Below are 24931 nucleotides of genomic sequence, written 5' to 3'. Positions count from 1 at the left end.
TCCACGTTTTAGTATAGCCGCCATATAACGGCACCTCCGGTATTTTGAGGATTTTAGCTGCAATTTTTGACCGTTCTACCTGAAATTAGACATTTGTGGTTCTCAGTGGTCACAAAACTTCTCCACCAAACATATTTACATGATTTGATTTCAGTTTCTTTAAATTTTTAATTTAAATTAAATTTAAATTTTTATAATTAAATTGATCATTTCGTTTATAACAAATCGAAATATAAATTCTTGATCAGCATAACATTCTATGTATATATAGCCGTATCCGTCAGTCTGTTGAAATCAAGACACAGCTCGAAATTTGTAAGATAGAGCTTTATAATTTGGTATAGAAGTTTTTAATACTTACGTTTGGTATTGAATTCGGTCCACGCTTTGATTTATTTCCCATGGAACGCTACCTGCCTTTTCGGTATTTTGAAGATTATAACCGAAATTACTGAAATTTGGGCTATACAATTTTCAACCTACAATTTTTCGTTATAGGCCCACGTCTGCATATATCCACCATAGAACGTTACCTCTCGATTTTCGGTATTTTTAAGACTTTAGCCTCATTATCACACCGAAATAAATTTGGTATCGGCTAAGCGTATTAGGCTACCGACTTTGGTCATAAACACCATAGTCTCCTTCTGTCTTATAAGTCTTCATATATAAGGCTAAAATTAAAAAATATATATTTAACTCAGACTTATGTGCTGATAAAAATAGTCTGTAAATTCCACTTAACTAACCGGCCACACTTGTGTGATGTTTATCCTATCAGATGTTTCAATCATTGCCATACAAAAATAACTCCATTAATTTTTCTCAAAACAAACTGAATTTCCACCCATCAAACGGCGGAGCATATACATTCTTATCCGAACAAAAAGTCTTGTTTTGTAATCAGTCAGCGTGGCACTAAAAAATCTATCAACTTGACAAACATTTGATTTTTATCTAAATTACAGCTGCCCAGTTTTTTTTTTTTTTTTTGCTAAAGAAAATTGAAAATATTTCATTTGATAAAATTTTAGATAGCCTTTAAGCAGCAGGTTTCAATTGTAAAAATAACAAGAAGATTGAAATAAAAAAGAAATAATTATACATTTCAGTGCAACAGCGTACAGATTGATGTTAACACTTTACGCCTATGGCAACCCAGCAAAATGTTCGATGCCAAAGATGACATTCAATCATGGGTACAAGTGATCTAGCATGTCATCTTTTTAGCATCTTCATCGATGAATTTTATATGAGCGTGGACCCCAAAAGATGACGTTCTTTTCTGGATCCTAAGCATGTCATTTTAACCAATGCGTTGACATGTCATTTCCACCAATGCTTTGGCATGTCATTTCCACCAATGATTTGACATGTCATTTTCACCAATGCTTTGACACGTCATTTTCACCCATGCTTTGACATGTCATTTTAACCAATGCTTTGGCATGTCATTTTCACCAACCCCTTGGCATGCAATTTTCATGTCTTGTTTGGAAAATGGAAATGCTGTATTGAAATATGGTTTTCATGAAAAACAAAACTCTTTATTAATTCAAACGAATTCATGAAATAGCTACAATTAATTTATCAGTTTAGTTTTTGAAAAGTTTACATCCAAAATTGCAATGTAATCACCACCGCTGCAACGCAAAAGATTACTTCCTCCGTTCTCCGCAACTGATATTCTTTCATCTTACAAAAGGTTTTTTCAATTATCTTCCCATCACCAGTTCAGATTTCAACATGGACTCCAAATGCACTCCTTTAAGTATTTTTATTTCGTAAATTACTTTTATTTTATAATTTTGTTATTTTATAACAACATTTTGGTAATTTATACTCTTTTGTTTAGTGACGGAAATATGTAGGGATCTACAACCCGGCTTGCTTTAGGGATCTCTAAGAACAAAATGTAACGAACGGGGAGGAGAGACTTTTTATGGAAAATACCATTTATGCTTAATTAATTTATTTTTAATTGTTTCTTTCAAAAAGTAGTTTCTTCTTTATTTTCAGATTCTTGTTCATTTTCGTTTCGGACGTTTTTTTTTTTTCAAATTTCAAGAAGCGAGATTTGATTGATTTCATTCTATGTCAGATTCAGAACAGACAAGGGAACTTTTAAAATAGCAATGTGTACAGTCCGATTATATTTTTAGCTCGATGGTTGGGACTTCATATAATACCAATTGTTTAGAAGTTTTAGTTGTTTGATATGCAGGAAATGTAAGATAACATCACGACGACAGTTCTAACAACTTTGGTCTGTTCCAGAAACTGCAAGAATCTACTTATTTTTACTACGATAACAATTTTTCCTTTATGTTACCGAAAAAAATAGTAAAAATTAGTAGATTTTTGCAGTACTGGAACATACCCAAATGAAAATAAACAGGTGTGTAAATAAAAACACAAACATCATCTCTATTGGATCGATGGAATGGGTACAAATGGTGATGAAAAGATCGGATCTTTCACGACTTCCTTTGCAGTGGTTCAAATCCTAATGAAAGGATCGGATCTTTCACGACTTCCTTTGAAGCAATGCAAAAGATGACATGAAATCACGTCATCGCAAAGAACCCCTTCCGTCAAATATTGCTGGGAAGGCAAGTAGTACATGTTGGTTAGTCTATACGAAATGTTCAATATTGTTTGGGAATAGTGATGATGAATGGCATATTTTCTATGGCAAATATCACAAAATTTAATTTGATTATACCTATATTTTAGTCACGGTAATCAAAAACAAAGGTACGAAAGGTGGGCAAATTAAACGTACCTTTTATTTATGTACAGATAAATCGAAATTGAAATTTTATTATAGCGTTATTTTGATATGCAAAGCATTTCAAAACACGCAGATTTAGTTGCCACTTGGTATTTCTTTGTCAAAAATATTTTTTGTTCACTCTGTTCAAATAGCCTTCATCGCTTGTAATCAATTTCTCTGGCCAATAAACACACACTGTTAGTTTGTAAAATAGTCTCATATCAATATGCCAACACAAAATAATGTTAATCCAGTTACCGCATTTTCTTCATTGATTGCCAATAATAAATGAACGGCAGCTAAATGAAATTTCCAAAGCATAGTTTATTTGGAGGCTTGAGTGAAAAATGTTATCTAAAGCATTATTTTGTCTGCTTCCATTTGGATGTTTTCTTTTTCAACATAACTGAAGCATCTTCTTCATGTCGTCAGCCTGTAATGTATTTCTTTTATTTTTCTTCCCAGCAATTTACAAACTGCCAACAAAATTCAAAAATAAATTCCTGTCAAAATTACCAATTGTGGCCATTAATTTAACGGATAGCCGAAAGCTATTCAAAGTTGTATACCGTTCATGTTCTATTTCTTTATTGAACATGCTTCGATCATCATTGCTGTGCAAAGGAACCTGTTTAAAAATTGTCTACAATGTTTCTGCTATATAAAATGTTCGTACATATAATGTATGGTTGAGAATATTGATTGGATATTTTTTTTGTTTTGAATTCCAGAATATTTTGCAAATCTGCTAAAGTGCCAGATGAAATTATTAGTTACGGTATTTATTATGAAATGAATTAAAGTCAGAAGCAATCAATTTTATGACAGCTTAGAGAAGTTGTGGACAGGTTGTATGTATCTATGTAGGCAAATGGAATGTTTGAATGGAGTAAGTGTTTGAGTTGAAAGCTAATTGAGTTTAGGCGCATTGGCAATAATCTATAACCAAAGAAAGACGTTTTAAAGAAGTTGAAAACATTTCCGTAGCATAGTAAGAAAAGATCAATTTACACTAAGTTATTTGTTATTGAACGAAATAATAGAAATTTGAGCAAATAAACAAGTACAAAACAATCAGCTTGGACAAAAGCAAAATAACTTCAGTCTGTGATTATACAAAAAAAAAGAAAACTATAACAAGAGTTGTGGACTTAAGTTTACTATGAACAGGTCCTCAATTTTAAAAATAAACTGAAATCTAATTACATAGGTAGTTTTGCAAATATAATATATAATTGTTTCGGACACATCCCACACAAAGTCTCTCATATCAATAAGTGCACCCCGATTAATATTAGCTCAATAATATGGGACCTACTGCTTATCGCCGAGTCCGAACGGCCTATCTTAAGACACCAGTTATTAGAGAAGTTTTACATTGCTGAAATACTCAGGAAGTGTCGCCAACATTACTGGGGGGATTTTGTCACCGTTGAAAATTTGACGTTGACTGTAAATAGTGAACCAAAATATTCCACAGCCTGACCCCATCAGCACCAAACAAGTAAGAACAGCGTTAAATTCGTTCGGCCGGGCTCATCTTATGTACCCTCTATAACGAACTGTATTGCATTAAATAACAACCATTAGTTTCCTTTCCATTATGAAAGCACTAAGCTCTTCCCGCTTTAATGCTTATTCCATGGAGGCATAGAATATTTTAAATCATGAAAATCACTTTATACGAAGGTCACTAAAAACCTTCTATCCTATGCAACACGCAGTCTCGCCAGGCGTCATTTGACATTTTTTTCGAAATTTGGCAGTTTTTAGTCTAAGAGTATTCAAGACAGTTTGACATACGACCATGTGTTGGGTTGTTTCCAGTAGCTTGATTGAGACACCTCCAAAATATGGTTTTTGAACGTTTTTACAGCATCTTCTGGCGATCGCTGCCATTTTTCGGGTTCATACGCATAGTTCCATGATTCGTCATCTGAATCCATTTTATAAAAGTCTTTTGAAGAGCCGCGATTGTATTTTTTCAAAATTTCATGCACAGGTCGTCAGGGAATCCAACGAGAAAACCCCAATTTTTGCCGCCAAGTGCAAATGCAATTTCAAATTTTAGTTGGTGGAATAAATGCTAAAGGATGCCTCTATCTCACGGTATATAGCACTGCGTTCTTGCTTAATTTTTTCTGGCACAACGACCGTGATTGGACCACCCTCAAGATCTTGGTTTTTTTTTGGCGAGTGTCAGCCACGATTGAATTCATTAAACCAGTTTTTTATAGTACTATAGGATGGTCCTTTATCGACATAATTTGTGAAAAATTATCGGACGAAAATGTTTACAATTAAATTCCAATTTTTGCAAACTGATTTTTTGCAAGTCACTGTAAACAACTCAACATATGGTCGTATATGCAACTGTCCTGAGTACGCTTAGACTAAAAACTGTCAAACTTTCCAAAAATGACGTCTGGCGATACTGCCTGTTGCCCAGGCTAGAAGTTCTTTTTATTTATTTTTTTTTATTTCAAATATTTATTACAATAAAAAATTACAATAAAATTATATAAAAATGCACTAGCATCTAAGGTTATCGGCTAACCATGGAAAAAGTTTTTTTTAGTGACCCTCGTATTGATAATTTTCTGCGTGAAGGTTTTCTACCCATTGAGAACCCAAAATGCCAAGTTACATCCACTTCAGACGGAAAAAGTAGCAAAATCCTTTAAAGGAGCTCGCTTGGGGTGTCATCCTTGCTCTTTCAAAAACATGGATGTTTTGTACCTGTCATAACGTATTGTACTACTAGCGAAGACTTATTAAAAAATTTCAGTCAGTTCGGTTGAAAAATGTGTCTAGAAAGAAGACTAATGGCCTGTTTCTCTAAAGTGATTCGAATTAATGAAACAGGCCATCTATACGAAATTTCAGTTAATTTGGTTGAATAAAATATGTTCAAAATATCCCATCCTAGACTTAATAGAGGAAATTTGGTTCAAAATTCCGAAAATCGAGAGGTACCCTTCTATGTGGGGTAGATGAAAATGTGGACTTGTAGCGATAAACTTCAAGTGAAAAGTTGCATGCACCCACTGAAGACTAAATTCCAAATTTCTGCTATATCGGCCGCATTCTGAGACCACACAGTTCAGAATACCGAAAATGGAAGGTACCCCTCTATGAGGACTATATGAAGACTAGAACCTATACCGATAAACAGCAGGTGAATTGTTTTATACAACTACCAACAACTAAATACAAAGTTTAAGCCATTTCGGTGTGGTAATAATGAAACAATCTTCAAAATACGGAAAATCGGGAGGTAGCGTTCTATGGGTTCTATATGAAAACGTGGGCCTATAGAAACATTTCCCTTCTGGAATGTCTTGTATCCCCATCGAAGACTTAATACAAGATTCACCCATTTCGGTTTGATAATGAAGCTAAAACCTTTAAAATACCGAATATCGGGAGGGAACGATCTTTTATACACCACTGAAAACTTAATACCAAATTGCATAAATTTCGGTGTAAAAATGACGTTGAAATCCTCAAAATATTCGGGAGGTAAGGATCTACGTGAGCTACATGAAGACGGGGACCTATACCGTTAAATTTCTGAAGAAGAAATCTCAAATTTCATCCATTTCGTTGTTATATTGAAAGCAACCTTCAAAATACCTAATATCGGGAGGTACCGTTCTATGTAGGCTATATCAAAACGTGGACCGATATAGCTCATTCTCAATAACAAATATCCTAAGAGTAATATAAACATATTAGCAATGTTTTTTTTTTTTTTTTGTTTTCAAACACAGTTCACACCAACAGTTTATTCTCGCATTTCGGATTTCACTACATTATTGACATTTTTATTTTACAACAATGACATGTTCTGAAGAGTTGTGTACTACATTCCAGGGAATATTTTTCCAAAAAATATTCAGAAAAAATAACGGTTTTGGAGATACGGTGCGAAATGTATAAAAATTGTGGAATTTTTGCATATGTTTTGAAATTTGAGGCAATAAATGTAGTTTTTCGAGTTCATTATTTCTCCAAATATTTCATTCTTGTCCTTATCTACAAATTTACTTCAGAGGTCAGACGATGATTCGCATTGGTTTCAGAGATATAGCCCCGAATTTCTTTAAAACTCAATATTTAACTGTGTTTAGATGGGGCCATAAAATCCGAGCTGGATCTGACACAACAAAACCCAACTAGGGTTTCTTGTCGTTTGGGTCTGTACTTTTAAAAAATCCTCAGCTCGAATTGTTTGCACAAGATCACCTTAAAAATATTGCACGGTGTAATTATATTATCCATATAATAACTCTTCTTATTGAACTTTTGCGTAGAAAGTACCTGAGGGAATGGGTTGACCATCGTGGAACTGATTCTAATATTGGGAGTATATTCTTTCGATCATTTCGTGTCAAACAACCATTTTAATTGGCCACACTAGGACTTTTTTGGGGCTTTTCGCTCAGTAGTCAGGAAGTATGGACTTGTCCACGAGAAAAATTATATCATTGCTGTCCGAATTGAAGGAGTGTTATCCATAAAATTTTCAAAACATTCACAAAACAGTCCTTAAAGGTTACTTAAACGAACATTTTTGAACTTTTGTATGGGAAGTACGGGAAAGGGTTGTGCGATATAGTCCATTATTCACCTTGACAGGTGCACAGGTTTTGCCAACGTAACTCACTCCTTTCAATAGGAAATGGGCCCACAAACAATTTTATTTGGTTGCAATGCCTACGAAAAACATTATTTCGTTATAAACACGACCGTAAGACTTTTGTAAGGGCGTATCCGAAAATTTTGGGCTAGTAATTCGAACTTGATGTACCTTTGCAAGAAGTTTTATGACATGCTAATTTTCGATCAAAGAGGAAGTTTAGTTCGTAAATTATCGTGTTCTTTACTCATTTTAGTTTGTGCAGGCTCCTGTTTTTATAGCTATCAGGAATTAAGGACTTGAAATAAAATTGTGACTGCAATTGTACCGCCGCAATTACAACCTTCTGTAAAGTTAGAAGGAAAGTCGAAAATGTCAACTTTTTTTTATACTTCTCCACTTTAGCATTGGGTGCTGGTCTTTTATAACGCGGATCCACCCGATCAATCAAACTATTGTGACTCCACTAATATGACTTCACTAGAACATTAAAGCCAAAATATAGGAAGTTTGGAATTTCCGAAAAAATGTATCGCCGCAAAAAACATCCTACTGTATACTTCTTTTCCAGAGACTTTTGATTTTGTTTATCAGGTCTGAATATTTCCGTCTATTCATTTCTTGAAGGCCGTCGTTCGTGAAGGCCACTTTTGGTCCACAAATTTGCATCTTCTTAGATATTTTCCCAGTAGTTAAATGTACAGATTGAGCAGATGGAATGACAACACCTACGTATTTGTATATAGTTATTTAATCTTAGTTTTTATTTTAAAATCCTCAATTACTCAATTTATTTATTTCATATGTAGTCAAGTCCATAACATAAGACAAAGCTTAATGATGTTCTAAACAAAATTTCGATTTATTGAAAATGCATGTCCTCTGTTGCAAGTACTTTGCTCATATCTTTAGTTTTTACCGAATATTTCGACCATTTGTTATACCATTCGCCGTTGGACGACTATTGACCTCTTTCCTTTCTAATTCATGCATATAACTAATAAAAGTCTATACCTGTTAATTCATGTTATTTCTAATATAACTTTATCATGTCATTTAAATTCATTTCAATATACTAAAGCTTCTTGTAGGATTCCGACTAGTTCAATTAAAAGTAATTTAGTTTTTATGTATTTTTAATAGTTCAAAAATATATTTATTCATTTTCTTACTTAAGTGGTAAGATAATTTAAATCGATAATAAATTTTATGTTGATTTGTTTTAATGTTAAAAATATCACATACCAAAGTTTATTAATATTTTATGACTAAGTGCCCGTTATGAATCGTTTGGTAGTTTTTGTAGTTGTGACTTTTATTCTGTGACAATTTGATTTCATATTTTTTATGGGAAATATGAAATACATTTGTTTTTTTAGGGTTTCTGAAGGCAGTGTCATTTATGTCGGATGTACGTGCTTTTTGAAAGTGTTACCAATAATAATCATTGTGTTGAACATTTATATAAAATACGAGAATATAAAAAAATAATAATATGTCGTTGATAAAACTTGGATAGAGGTGTTTATTTTCTCTTATACCTTATTTAAAGTTGTTTCTTGTAATAAAACATTTAACTAAATAGTTTTTATTTTGCAGAATCTTGATGATTCTTTCTTTTCATTTATTTATTTACTAGCAGACCCCGGTTCGCGTTGCTGGCCCGTCGTAATGAGTTTTAATGACAACTTTTTATGGAGATTGGTATTTTCTACCTCGCTTCTGGTATTTTCTACCTCGCTTCTTCGTCCATTATCAAACCGGGGAGGATTATAAATATATCAAAAGATTTTGTCTGTAACCTTTTTTTCTCTTACGGACTTTGTAAATTTTTTTCGCCCATTAATGCTGTTTAGAAATTATCATCGGCCATGCCACCTGCCTTCTTCTAATTATTAAAGTTAAAAAAATGAGTAAGTCGAATTCTCCCGCTTATTGAGACTTATATGTTTTAGTTCTCTTGGCCGCTGAACCTCACCATGAACCTCGAAAATTAATTTGCAAGCCGATGCACTCATAAGCTTAGCAAATATAGTGATTATAAAACAATAAGCATCCGACATTCGCGTACAAATTTAGAGCATTTGGGACCAAGGGACATTCCTGAACATTTTCTGAAAATTGCATGAAATTAGGTTTAGTAGTTTTCCAAAAATAATGTTTTGAAAAAGTGGGCGTGCTCATTAATTTTCAATATATAACAAATATTGCCTTCCAAAATTTATGCTCAAACCGATATAAGCACATATTCGGCTTATACATATAGCGTTTAAAAGAAAGGCGAGGGGAAAATACCCCACATCCTCCGAAATTCATAAAATATACATAACAACAGCAAACCTTCAGTTTTTGCTGCAAATTTCATGGAAATTGGTACAGTAGTATTGGAGGCGTGGTCAGGTCTTTAGGTCACATAGAAGTACCTGGATAATTTTTAAACCGATACATTCGTAATATTTGCAAATATAGCGTTTTTTTTAATATCGCATGGCGGATATTCCGCGCCACCTTTTGGAATTCAATAAAATATGTAACCTTATTCGGCAGCCATCCCTGAACATTTCCTGACAATTTCAGGAAAATCAGTTCAGTAGTTTTTGTGCAAAAAATTTAAAGTGAAAATTGAAAAAAGTAGTCGTGGTAAAATTTTCTTTCCATAAAAACCCAAGTTGGGTTATGACGGCATTTGATTTTTGTTCATAAATATTTGGCGTTTTTTTTAATATGACAAAAGGAAGTACCCCGCCCCTTCGAATTCGAAAAAATATGCATCCTATTTTCACCGGGTCTATCTCTGTATATTCCCTGAAAATTTTAGAAAAATCGGTTCAGTAGTTTTGTGGATGTAACATATTGAAAGTGGGCGTGGTCAAGTTTTTGGGTCCCAAATAAGGTAAGGTCGGAGACATAACCACAATTGCCTCGGAAATTAATTTCCAAAACGGTACATTCGTAGTTATTGTAAATATAGCATTAATAAAAGGTTATATAGGAAGTACCCCGCCCCTTCCGAAATTCAACAAAATAGGTGGCCTATTTTCACCACGGGCTATCTGACAGTTTCAGATAAATCGGTTCAGTACTTTTTTTTGCAGATAAGAAAAAATTGGAAAAAAATTCTTTTCAATTTTTCTTTGCATAAAACCTAAGTCGAGTTCTGATGAACATTTCAAATTCATTTATAAAAATAGTTCCAGACGTTTAGACTTATTTATTTATTATTATTGTTGTTGTTGTTATTATTATTATTATTATTATTATTATTATTATTATTATTATTATTATTATTATTATTATTATTATTATTATTATTATTATTATTATTATTATTATTATTATTATTATTATTATTATTATTATTATTATTGTTGTTGTTGTTGTTGTTGCATGGAGAAGTATGACTCAATAAAATAATCACTCTCGGGCTTTACAAAATTTGGACCAAGGAGAAAATTTTCTTCCATTAACCACAAAGTATACGTAAACAACGTTATTTCAGCTGATGTCGTAATTTGAAAAGAATCGTACAAGGCTTTTCCTATTACCTCCATGTTTCTTGAAAGAATACCATTAATCGTTTTCCTACAATAAAATTTAACAAAGGGAAAACACATGCCCAGAAGAAGTGATGTTTGGCATTCGACTCTAGCCTTAGCTTTCTTCTTTTATTTAGAAAGATAATTGCCTCATGTGGGTCATTGCACCTTAAGATATTATTATCACTAAGCTATAAAAAATACTCTACAGAACAGACAATTCGCAATTTCCATTTTACTCATTTTCGCGCCTTGGTTTTGTTTCTGTCCTTCTAGCCCACAACAAACAAACGAGAACGATTTCCCGCGTTTTCTTAGTTCCTCAGTCTGCCACTCATTCATTTATTTGAAATAAAAAATAAAATTAATGGAAATGAGTGGTACTCTTTGAAAAAAGAAAACTTTCAATGGGTATGGTGGCTGCTAGATCTACTTTACTCATTTGCATTCTTCCATACCCACCCACAATGTCTAAGAGTAGTAAAACAGTCAAGACGAAACCTCTAAATGAAATTAAAAGCAAGCATACATTTTTTAACAGCATCACCCACCAACTGCTATTATATGAAACCACCATGATAACAGTCCCCCCCAACCAGCAGCCGCAATGACACCTACATTCATAGTAAGGATAAATGATGTTTGTAAGGAGACCAGACTATGGAAAAAATAAAACAAGAACACAAAACAGTTGGAAAACTTTGTCCTTGGCTCTTAAAAGTTAGGTCCTGCATCTTAGACGTAGAAAATGCGCGGTAAATGTCACAATCTTGGGTTTCATTTCCAAAGTGGGAGGAGGCGAAAGCAAAAGCTTTCTGCCGCATTTACACATTTTTCATTTCCTCATTTGCTGATTATGCACTTTGTCGCCTCATCTAACTACCAGACAGCCTGCTTGGTTGCCTTGTTCTTGGTGTTCCAATTTATTACTCTCGACTTCAAGGGTTCACAGTAACGTCCTTGTTGTTGTTGTTCTCATTTATTTTCTTGGTTCCTTCACTTTTCCATGGTCTCATTTCGTTTCGTTTTTTGTTTTTTTTTTAGTTCAGTTATTAACCCAGTTTTTAAGCACAGTCTGAGAGAAGACGTTTCAATTTTGTTTTTCTTTAATTTTCTTCATCTGTTTGCTTCCAGCCATGAACAGGAGAATAATGAGGTTGGGGGTTCTAATGAATGAATGACTGAGCATTAAGTTTTCTTGGCGGTCTGATGTTTTGGGTTGTGGGAGTTTGCTCTGCTTACCGGGTGTTTTTCTTTGCACTAATTTTCTATACAGCATTTATTCTTGTTGTTGTTGCTATTTTTCTGTAGTCATGTCGCGGCGTTCTTGTTTTAATTTTAATTTTTCCTGCACTTGTTTTTCTCATTTTCTTTCAACTTTTTCCTGTCTAGTGACATTGTGTCGTCATTATATTATTTGCCCTGCTTTTTGCAAGGATTATATATTTTCTAGGTCAAGAACTTTTGGGGGAGTGTCGTCGTCGTCGACGTCAGTTTGTTTTTCTTTAGACTTTGTTGTTTTAAATGTTCCACAATAAGAAGGTCATCATTAAACAGAAATGAGTAGAAATTTCAAAAATAATAAAGGGAAATTAAAGTGGCCTGATTAATGTAAAATTAAAAAAGGTTTTAAAAAATATATGTATATACTTTATCGATACTTCTCTCAATAAAAATTAGTATTTTATGTTAACATTTAAATTCTTAACAATAATTATTATGACATTATGGGCCATTATTACATGCTATATTTTGCTATTGGATGGATATTAAATCGCAAAATAAGCCAATTTGTCGCCATTAAAAACAAAATTTTCACATTAAAAGTGAATGTCAAGAAGGTCCTCCTTGAAATCTATTCATCACTTTTAGCTTAAAGTTAACCGGAACGCTATAAATCTGTTCGGGAAATCCAAACTAAACCATAATTGAAATTAAAAACCATAATATTGTTTTGAAATGTGCTTACTCATTTTTTTATGAGTATTTTTAAGTAATTCCATTTTTAGCTTTAAAATAAATGTAATCAATTGAACACAAAACAATTAATCATTTTTATCAAATTTAGCAGGGACAAAAGTTGTTCGGTTCACATCATTAATTTTGAGGAAAGATATCATTTAGTGGGAGTTTATGTACTGAACAAATGTTACGCTACAGAATGAAATATCTAAGATATTTTTCGGTTCCTAAAAACATCTGTCATACAGTTGAACAACTAAATGTTTGCAGCAGGGCTTCGGAGTCTAGCCATTTTTGGTCAGACTCCGACTCCAGTTCATTTTTTTCTCGACTCCGACTCCAACTCCGGAGTCGACTCCGAAAATAGATAAAATAGAATTCACAACTTAAATTACAGTCATCTCACTTTGAACTTTCAAGATACATTACATTGGGAGGATACCAATTTTTTCTCGTTGACAATAGGAATACAAAGTAACAAGCACTTCAGCATACTTCACACTTCAGAACATGTAGCAAACCCCTTCAAAAGACCGAATATGTCGTTTAAAAAATAGCAGGAACATCGTCTTTAAGAAGATTCTAACATTTCTCATACAAATTCAGCAAGAAGTCTAGTAGGTCTTCCGTATGATTTCCCTTAAAGTACTACAAGGTCTTTCAAAGAAGTCCAACAGGTTCTTTCACAGCATACATAAATGACTTCTAATAAAAAAACAACAAGAGAAGACCAGTGAGTCTTCTATAAAATGGCCTGTAAATCTTCTAAAAGATCTTCCCTAAGTACATTTGGAACATGCAAACATTATTCCAATCAATTGACCCAAAAATGTTTCCGATATGCATTTTGTAGTCAAAATAGAGATTAAAAGTTTTTTAAATTATGATCATTTAAATAATTTAAATTGATTTGACAAATTTTGATAAATGTAGAACAGATTGTTGCCCGGAGTCGGAGTCGAGCTTTTTTTCACGACTCCGGCTCCGACTCCAGCAAAATTTGCTAGACTCCGACTCCAGACTCCGACTCCGAAGTCCCGGTTTGCAGAAGATAAAATAAAAAAGTACTATAAAAAATGTGCTTAATCGAAAAAATGGTTCCAAATCCCAAGTATATTTGGACGAATTCCGTTTCAAAGTGTTTGGAATCAATTAAGCCCTGTCTGTCAGTCTGTCTGACTGGTTCAAAATTTGTGCCTCGTAATATATCTTCCAGACATAGACCAAGTTCAGTACCCCCACTCAAAATTTCAAGATTTTTGCACAAGTTTAGGTTTAACGGCGTGTTTCAAATCGTTTTGAAAAATTTTGCATCACGTTTCCCTCGCGGTTCCTTTTGCCACGGTACAATTTTTTTCTGGGGCATGTCAATACTTCACGAAGTAATAATGGTCCAAAAGAATCAAATTCCGGCACCAACTAAAATGGCAGGACGTTTGTGGTCTAATTTACAGCGACACAGTGTAAAACTACTGTGGGCAAGTCCATTTCTGCTCTAAAAAATCCAAAGTGACATAGTTAAATGGTACTCAAGATAATCAAATGTAGTAACATACAGTGGTGTAACCTTTGAACATCATTATACTTTTCTACAACGTAAAAAAGTAAATGGAAAACACCACTTTTTCTTTCTTTCTTTCTTTTTTTCTTTCTTTCTTTCTTTCTTTCTTTCTTTCTTTCTTTCTTTCTTTCTTTCTCTCTTTCTTTCTTTATTTCTTTCTTACCATGATAAAGAGTAACATCCCTAACGATATGCTCAAGTACAAACAACATGCATACGTAAAAGGTAGATCAGTGGCAACCGCATTACATGAGGTAGTACACCACATAGAGAGAACCTTCGAGATGAAGTTGTATACTCTCGCAGTTTGCATCGACATCGAAGGAGCGTTCAACAACGTCAGCACCGAAACGCTAATTCACTCCTTAGACGAGTTTCAGGTAAACCGGACCTTGAGGCACTGGATAGACCACATGCTAAGGAATAGACGTAACAAAAAGAGACAAAGTTGGTCAGGGGACGCCACAGGGAGGAATACTATCACCTCTCCTATGGGTTACCACCATAAATAGTCTACTAAGGATCTTAACCGACGAAGGATTTGAACCCATCTGCTATGCAGACGACGTTATAATACTTCTTAGGGGAAAGAATCAAAATATACTATGTAGAAGGGCCGAAACGGCTCTAAAAATAGCATACAACTGGGCTAGACCGAGAGGTCTAAATGTCAACCCGGAAAAAACAGAATTATGTCTATTCACTAGGAAAACGAAAATAGGAGCTTACGAAGAACCCGTTTTCCTAGATAAGATGATAAACATTTCTCCAACAATTAAGTACCTGGGAGTAATTCTAGACAGGAAACTTAAATGGAGAGACCATATTCAGGAAAGGGCTAATAAAGCCCACAGATGTTGGTCAACGTGCAGAAGAGCTATAGGCTCAAAATGGGGTTTCAATCCTAGGATGACACACTGGTTATACAGAAGCGTAATTAGACCGATTCTAACTTACGCTTCTGTGGTATGGTGGACAGCTACGGACAAGAAATGCAACGTAAAAGTACTGCAAAAAGTCTAAAGAACGTGCTGCTTAAGTATTAGCGGGGCAATGAGGACTACACCAACTAGGGCTTTAGAGACAATTTTATTTGTCCACCCAATAGAAATTCAGGTAAGGTATGAGGCAGCCATCGCAGCTATAAGACTTAAGTCGATGAGCGAGTGGATCGTAAGAGACCACCAAACATACCACCAAAGCATATTACAGGTTACAACGGGTGAGTCAATAGATCATATTGTATCAGACCGTATACCTGAAACAATTGAATCCGCCTTGTGTGAAATTTTAATACCAGACAGGGACATGTGGATCGATGGAACCCTGGAACGGATGCCAACTGGAAGCTGTGGTTTCACAGATGGGGCCGTTCTAGGGGGAGAACGGGTCTATATATCGAAGACCAGGAAACTAGAATCTCCCTTCGACTGCCGGATCATAATACGAACCTACAGGCCGAAATTCGAGCGATCACAGAGTGTCTGAACTGGTTTAAAGCTAACGGACAGTAAAGCAGCAATTAAAGCAATAACAAGCAAGACGGTGAAATCAAAAACTGTCCTGCAGTGTAAAAAATCAATCAACGACCATGGTTCTGTTAACATTATATGGGTACCAGGACATAAAGGAATTAGGGGTAACGAGATAGCCAACTCCTTGGCAAGGCAAGCCAGAGAGCAAGCTACGATAAGCCTAGATAATGCTAAGCCTTTAAAAGCGGCGCGTCTAGAGTTAAAAGCATGGGCAGAAAATGCCCATACATCCCTCTGGAATACTGAAGAGAAAGTGAAAAATACAAAAATCCTCTGGGGAAACCCAGACGAGGATAAAACAAAGGAACTCCTTCAAATGAGTAAAAAAGACATTAGTAGACTGACAGGCATCCTTACAGGACACCTAGGGCTACAAGCACACCTGCACAAAATCGTTTGTGCAGAAAGCAGCGAATGCAGGGCATGCGGAGAGGACGACGAAACGTTGGAACATTATCTCTGTCATTGCCCAGCCTTCGCGACGCTAAGAAACCAATTTCTAGGAAATAACACTATACCAGAACTCCACCAAATTAGGGCAAGCGAGTTCAAAAACTTAAGAGATTATGTCAATAACACAGAATTTCTTAACTGATAAATTTATTTTCTTTTAATAAATTAAGCAATAAAAAATGTATTCCCCTTAGGCTTCCGAAATTAGAGCACCATACGGGCATGTGGCGATTCTTATATTCGCCCCTCTTTTCAACCTAACCTAACCTTCTTTCTTTCTTTTTTTCTTCTTTTCTTTCTTACTTTCTTTCTTTCTTTCTTTCTTTCTTTCTTTCTTTCTTTCTTTCTTTCTTTCTTTCTTTCTTTCTTTCTTTCTTTCTTTCTTTCTTTCTTTCTTTCTTTCTTTCTTTCTTTCTTTCTTTCTTTCTTTCTTTCCATCTTTCTTTCTTTCCTTCTTTCTTTCTGCTTATCTTGCTTTCTCTCTTTCTTTAGAATTCAAAAATAGGTATTTTCTACATAATTTCTTCGGGTTCATCGCCAAACCGAGTTATTCATTGAGGATTTAAAATTTATCAACAGATTTTTTCTCTTACAGACTTTGTCGGATTTTTTCGCCCATTGATGCTGCCTAGGATTTATTATCGTCCTAAAGCGATCTAATAATAAAAGTTAAAAAATGGTTAAGTCAAATTCTCTCGCTTATTGAGTTTTGTTTTCAGTTTTTCATGGCTGATAGACCGTTGAACTTCACAATGTAAATATGTCGTTTTTCTTACAAGGAGAGATACTGTGCCAACTTCGAAAGCTTTATACCACCAACGTAGACTAAGTAGAAAGTTTTATACCTCTATGGAAGACTACTTACCAAATTTCAGCCATTTTGGTAGGATAATGAAGCTAAAACCTTAAAAATACCGAAAATCGGGAGGTACCGTTCTATGGGTGCTATATCAAAACGTGGACCGATATATCCCATTTTCAATACCAACCATCCTGCAAGTAATAAAAACTTCGGCACCAAATATTGACTCTCTATCTTTAAAATTGCGAGCTGTATCTTGATTTCAACAGACAGACGGACGGACAGACGGATATCGTTAAATCGACATAGAATTTTATGCTGATCAATAATATATATACTTTATAGGGTCTCCGACGAATATTTCGATGTGTTACAAACGGAATGACAAATTTAATTATACCCTCCATATGGTGGAGGGTATAATAATTATCAAAATCGGTCCAGCCGTTCTCAACTGATTACCAACGAACGACATTTGATTTTTATTTATATAAGTTTATTTATTCATTTATAAATTATTTATTATTTTTTGTACTGTAAGGGGTTGAGGGCGTTTCTATTCAGTCGCAAAGCTCATAACATGGATATTGGTTTACTTGCATGTGTATTGGATCAGGTATAGAAATCCACGAAAACCATTATCAATCAATTTTTCAATGTAATCTCCGTAGGTCATAAAAAGCTCGATTAATTAAATTAAATAAATCTCACAAATAATGGCCTTCGCCTCTAAAAAGGCAAAAACTTAAAAACAATTGTTAAACTTACCTTAAAAATAAAAATATTTGTTTATAGGGAACCTCAACGGTCATGGTCCGAAAATTTGACATTGAATCTGAAAACAAAAAATAAAAGTGTATTCATTTTATTGAAACTATTTTAGTTCATATCAATTGAGAACTCATAAAGCTAAAATACAACAAATTTTATTAGGAAATCTTATTATATAAGTAGTGCTTCTAATGCTACGGTTGAAATGGTAAAATGTTGACATATATACCAGAGGTGCACACGAAGAGAATGCTATTCCGGGTGATTGCATGGGAAAGAGAACCCAATTTTTCTAAGAGTAATATAAATATTTTAAGTAATGGTTTTATTATTATTTTTTTATTTATTATTAAATTTCAGTCATTTCGGTAGGATATTGTGGCTAAAATCTTGAAAATTCCGAAAACCGGAAGGGTATCATCTGTGGGGTTATATCAAAACGTGGACCCATGTCGACAATATGGGGAACCTACATAACATTTTCAGATGAAAATTTTTGTAGAATTTTTATCATGTAGAAAAGAAAGAACAAAAAGGACATGGAATGTACTGAGCTAGAAGAACTTTTGTTATGGGTCACAGTGTAATCAGTAGGATTTTCCCATAGTTTCACCGAGGGCCATCCCTGTACATTTCCTGAATACTTTAGGAATAGTGGTTCAGTAGTTTTCGAAATAGTAGAAATTGGAACCTTTCAAATTTTCTTTGCATAAAAACCTAAGTTGGGTTATGACGAACATTTCAAAAAAAAAAATATCCAAAGAAATAGTGTATAGGGGAAGTACCCCGCTTTTCCGAAATTCAGCAAAATCTGTAGCCTATTTTCACCGGGAGCAATCCCTGCACATTCCATGACAATTTCAGGAAATCAGTTCAGTACTTTTTGTAGAAAAGATTAAACAAGACAATTGAAAAAGGTGGGCGTAAAAGTGGACATGGTCATATTTTTTGCATAAAAACTCAAGTTGGGTTATGAAGAACATTTCAAAAAAAAAAAAATTATCCAAATCGGTCCAGCCGTTCTCAACTAGATTTTCTGATTAGAAATCTTTTATTATTAGGAAAAATAATTTTACTTCAAATAAGAATTGAAGTATTCATTCATCTGTCTGCGACAATTATTAGTGGCATCACCTTTCTTATTCAATCAACCACCAGCAAATATTTCAAACACATTTACATATTTGTATGTTATTGGAAATCTGATATCAACAGATTTTTGGCAATATTTTGAGGGATGGATTGATTTTTGCACAAATTCATATTCCAAAATTGTTGGGGTGGTTTTACAAATAAAAGCTTAGGGGATGAGAAGAGTAATAACAATATGTAATAATTATACTAACAGTCGAGTTGTACATCGTATACTTCGTATGCGAATCAGTTGTTGGGTACTAAAATCTACATATGTATGTACCAATCAATGTGTTTCCTATTCAAAATCCATTGAGAATCCAATAAGAATTGTTGTTAGTAATAGACTTTTTTTCTAGTCAAATATATTTTCTTATTGTAATAATAAGTAATAGAATCTAGTTTTGACACCTTTTGATTTGCTATAGCAAATGTCAGTACCAGGTGAATATTTTAAACTTGCTCTATTAAAGAAATCAGTTTATGTTAAATTTTCTTGCTTAAACTTCCATATTTGTTTATTACAAAAGAGTGGTTAAGGGGGAGTGTAGAAATACGATTTATATTAACAAATATTTCCTTTGGCTTGTCAATATATTCGATGCTGTGGCATACATACACAATCCTATTTTCTCCATACCTTTCATTTCAAAATAATCTCCGGATAAAAAAAAGAAAAATATGTATTCTCCTCTTCATTCTGGCAACGAAAGCCAAAACATGTAAATCAAATATTTTCACTTTGGTTGTTAGTTGTTTTTTTTTTGTGCTTGGTTCTGCTTGTTCTTTATGTTTGCAATCCAATTTTCTTTAGCCAGACTTTGATTTGAGTTCGTTTTGTTTGTGACATCCTTTCACGTTTGTACAAAGTCAATGTGAATTGCATTCGTTCGATCTTCAGGATTGCAGTCAAGCGTAAACATCAGATGTTTAAGTTGAAGAAGGCTGAATGGATGGATGATGGAACGAAACGAACAAATAGAGTTTTTTTCTTTCTTCTTTTTTTGGCAACATGAACATGCCAAAAAGAAAATATTTGTAAATTGGTTTGACGTATACCTGACACAACAAATCCTATCCAATGATGCATATTCCAAGGAGAACAAATAAGGTTATGTGCGAACAAAAATATAATCAAATATACCTTGTGTAGTTATTTATTTTGTACTTTTTACTTTTGGGTATTGAAAGGTAAATGCAAAAATTGGAAATTTTATTTTACCTTTGGGTTAAAGTTAAAAATAGAACCGGATGATGAGCAGCATCCCCACAGCAAAAAATAAAGGAATCAAAAACCTCATTTTGAAATCCAGAAATTTCCATATGAAAAATACACAGTACAACAAAATTTAACTTTTTTAAAATTACAAGAAACCCCGCACAGATTATGAAAGAGTACCGAAAAAAAGAAGACACGTGTATCGGAGTTTTGAAAGTTTACGTCGGGAAGTAACTTGAATAGGCGTGGCAAGTTCCGCCCATTTCTACAGGTTTTGACATATTTGACATCATATTCCTTGGAATCCTTGTATTTTAGGTATAAAGTGTCTTTGGTAATATTACTGACAACAATGCGGGCTATCTTTTTATGAAAAGAATTAACCCTCATGCGAGTCACTAAAGGGGCCTTTTTCGTCCATTTTTTCAAAAAAGTTTAAAAACTCCTTTAAAATGAGATCGTATCAAACAAAATATTATACAAAATTATTTGTCATATACATATATACATCAAATTTGCCAAGAAAACACCCAAATATTTTTTTTTTTATACCCTACACCACTATGTGGGGAGGGTATTATAAGTTGGTTTTGGCCAAAAAGTTTGTAACGCATCGAAATAATCGTCGTAGACCCATACTTATATATACCAAAATGAATGTCTAGATGAGCTGAGTCGATCTGGCTATGTGTGTCCGTCCGTCAGTCCGTCCGTCCGTCCGTCTGTCCGTCTGTCCGTCTGTCCATCTAAACCTTGTAATCACGCTACAGGTCGCAATTTTGATCGGATCGTCACGAAATTTTGGATGTTGATGGAGGTCCCGGAGGGGAAGAAGCCTATTGATTTTGGTGATGGTCGGATAATATTTAGGGGTCGGAATGGGCAAAAAACTTATGTGGATAAAAAGACAACGTTTTTTACCAAAGCGAATATCCCAGATTCTATACTGGGCATACCAAAAGCAAAACCTGACGATAAAAGTAGAAAATATCACCTTTCTAATGATGTAAAGTAGGTTCTCGTAGGTGATCAAACGACGGAGATATCACAATAGTCGCAAATAAAACCCAAATTTTCATTTTTGGGATTTTAATTATAATGACGAATATCACAGCTTTGGTTGGGGACTTTCCAAAAACAAAGCCTGGCTATGAACGTAGAATATCCCATCTTTACAATGATGTAAACTAGGTCGGCGTAGGTGACCAAATAACGGAGATATCGCAATAGTCGGTAATACATCCCATATTTCCACTTTTTTGGAAATCACGCTACATTTCTCAATTTTGATCGGATCGTCACGAAATTTTGAGTGTTAATGGGGGTCACACAGATGAAGAATCCTATTGATTTTGGTAATGGTCGGATAAAATTTAGGGGTCGTAATGGGCAAAAAACTTATTTGGAGAAAAAGACAACGTTTTTTCCAAAAGCCAATATCTCAGCTTCAATATGGGGTATACCAAAAGCAGAACCTGGCCATGAAAGTAGAAAATATCGCCTTTCTAATGATGTAAAGTAGGTTCTCGTAGGTGATCAAACAACGAATATATCGCAATAGCCGCTAATAGAACCCAAATTTTTATTTTTGCAATTTTAATAATAATGACGAATATCATAGCTTCGGTCGGGGATCTTCCAAAAACAAAGTCTGACTATGAAAGTAGAAAATCCCATCTTTACAGTGATGCAAAGTAGGTTGGAGAAGTTGGCCACATAACGGAGATATCACAATAGTCGGCAATACATCCAATTTTTTCATTTCTTTGTAATCACGCTACAGGTCGCAATATTAATCGGATCGTCACGAAATTTTGGGGGCTAATGGGGATCCTACAGAGAAAGAAGCCTATTGATTTTGGTGATGGTCGGATAATATTCAGAGGTCGGAATGAGCAAAAGCTGATGAAAGTAGAAAATATCACCTTTGCAACGATGTTACGCAGGTTGTCGTAGGTGGTCAAACAACGAAGATATCGCAAAAGCCGCTAGTAGAACACAACTTTTCATTTTTGCGATTTTAATAATAATGACGAATATTAGGGCTTTGGTTCCGGACCTTCCAAAAGCAAAGTCTGACAATGAAAGTAAAAATCCCATCATTACAATGATGTAAAGCTGGTTGGCGTAGGTATCCAAATAACGGAGATATCGCTATAGTCGGTAATACATCCCATTTTTCCACTTTTTTGGAAATCACGCTACAGGTCGCAATTTTAATTGGACCGTCACGAAATTTTGGGTGTTATTGGGGGTCCCACAGAGGAAAAAACCTTTTGATTTTTGATAATGATCGGATATTATTCAGGGGTCGGAATGTGACAAACAAAAATATTTGGAAAAAAAAGGCCAACGTTTTATTTCAAAGTTAATATCTCCCTTCTGTAGGAGGTATATCAAAAGCAAAACCTGGCAAGGAAAGTAGAAAATATCACCTTTACAACGATGTGAAGTAGGTTGTCATATATGGTCAAACAACAGATATATCGCAATAGTCGGTAATGCATCCCTTTATCCATTTTTGTGCAATCACACTACGAAATTTTGATCGGATCCTTACGAAATTTTGGGGGTTGATGGGGGTCTAACACAGAAAGAAGCCTATTGATGGTTGGCATACATCCCACTTTTCCATTTTTTATTTGGGTTGTAATGTCGATGCACTTAAATGCGTTTCAAAAAAATTGACCTGTGTTAATGTAGACATTCAGAGCAAAGGCGCTAAGCTATCCAATTTTAATATTTTGAATTTTGGTGTAGGGTATCACATAGTCGGCCCCGACCCGACTATAGCCTTGGCTCGCTTGTTTTTGAATAATATGGTTTTGTTCTTTTTTTCGAGTTGTTGCATGAAAGTAACTTGAAATTTAGTTTTAGACGAAAGTTGTTAAAAGAAGAAATATTCTACACAAAATTTCACTGTAAGTCCCAGAACAAACTATATATCTAAGTAAAATACTTTGTTAAGAAAATCACGTTACAAAATTAGATATTATAGGTTGAAATTATTTGTTATACTTTTAGACTCTTAATTCAAATTTATTCCATATTGATTCAAAATCTCCTAAAATACTTTACTTTTTGGGGATTGTGTCAAAAGAAGAAATTTTCCAAATCAAATTTCATTATGAGTCTCTAAACAAAAGAAATTTGTAGCTATAACATTTAACATCTCCAGAAGCTTTCGCCTTTTATATATGATTCCATATTCTACCGTTTTTTTCACATTTTGGTTATCTGCGGTCACAAAATATATTTTATTGATGTTTTTTCATTACATGTGCTCGATCCAAACTGTTTTTGGAATATCTATGGTGAATATATATAGAGAAAATATTGATTACCCAGATAATAAAATATATTCTTATGATCCATTGGAGATAGTACAGAATTCTCGCTATAGGTCCACGTTTAAGTATATCCCATGCCCGATTTTCGACATTTTTTAAGTTTTAGTCACATTATCCGAAATGGCTGCAAATTGCAATATATATTGGAGGTTATAAAAAGTTCGACTAGGCCGGATTGAACGTCGTTTTCATTTGTAGTACCCTCCAGCATAATAGACTTTATCATTCTGTTTGTTACACATTTAAATATTCGTCGGAGATCCTACAAGGTATATATGTATGTATATTTATGATTGGCATACAATTTTAAGTCCGTCTGTCGAACCGTCTGTTGAAATCAAGATACGTTTTGCAATTGTTAGAGCTTTATAATTTGGTACCGAAGTTTCTATACCTCCTAGGATGTTTGGTATTGAAAATGGGCTATATCAATAAACGTTTTAAAGTAGCCACCATAGAACCTTACCTCCCGATTCTCGGTATTTTGAAGGTTGTGGCCTCTATATTCCACACAAAAGACTGAAATTTTGTATTAATTTCTCGTTGGAATCGAGCTTAATGATCAATAATGCAACTGAAAAAGGAAAGCCGACGATTCGAAACCACACACCCACCACTATGTAACATCAAATGTTGCGCCTTTGGTAAAGGCTCCTCAGACATATCGGATGTGGAGCGGCTTCGCTGTCCTCGAACTTTTCTTCTTTCAAATGCACTTTGTTTTCTTTTGTACAACAACAATGGGGTTTTTCCCATTTAATTGTGCTTGCATGACTAACGCTTAACGCTGCCTTTGAAAGTAATGAGTTTGGCTCTGAACGCTAACACGCCGTGACAACACGTTTTTCCTGTGTTTTTAGTTTTCGTTGGAAGTATAAAACTTTCAACAAGAGATTTTCGGTATAGATCCACGCCTTCATATATTTTGAAGAGTGTGGCCTCAATATCTCACCGAAGTGGCTTAATTTTGGCATTTACTGTTCGTAGTAGGTATTGAACTTTCTACTAGAAATTTGTCGGTATAGTGTACGTCCTTATATAACCCCCATAGGGTGGTACATCCGATTTTCGATACTTTCTAGGATGCGTCATCAATATACTACCGAAATTGCTGAAATTTGGTATTTGCTCTTCGTTGGGGGTATTAAACTTTCTCCCCTAAATGTGTGTGTCCACGCCTTCATACAGCT

The 24931-nt window shown here is 34.3% G+C and overlaps 1 long non-coding RNA gene across 1 annotated transcript in view; it reads right to left on the bottom strand.

Annotated features, from left to right (window-relative positions):
- Positions 1 to 16880: 16880 nt before the first annotated feature.
- LOC141400610 (uncharacterized) overlaps positions 16881 to 24931 on the bottom strand; it is a 33885-nt gene continuing 25834 nt past the window's right edge. The window contains exon 2 of the long non-coding RNA XR_012412158.1: positions 16881 to 18102. This is a non-coding gene — a long non-coding RNA (uncharacterized lncRNA). The remainder of the gene's footprint in view (positions 18103 to 24931) is intronic.

Source organism: Musca autumnalis, unplaced genomic scaffold (genome assembly GCF_047663935.1).
Source record: "Musca autumnalis isolate F117 unplaced genomic scaffold, ASM4766393v1 scaffold_4, whole genome shotgun sequence".
NCBI lineage: Eukaryota > Metazoa > Arthropoda > Insecta > Diptera > Muscidae > Musca > Musca autumnalis.
Note: the sequence above shows the minus strand (reverse complement) of the source record. Positions and strands in the feature narration are given on the sequence as shown.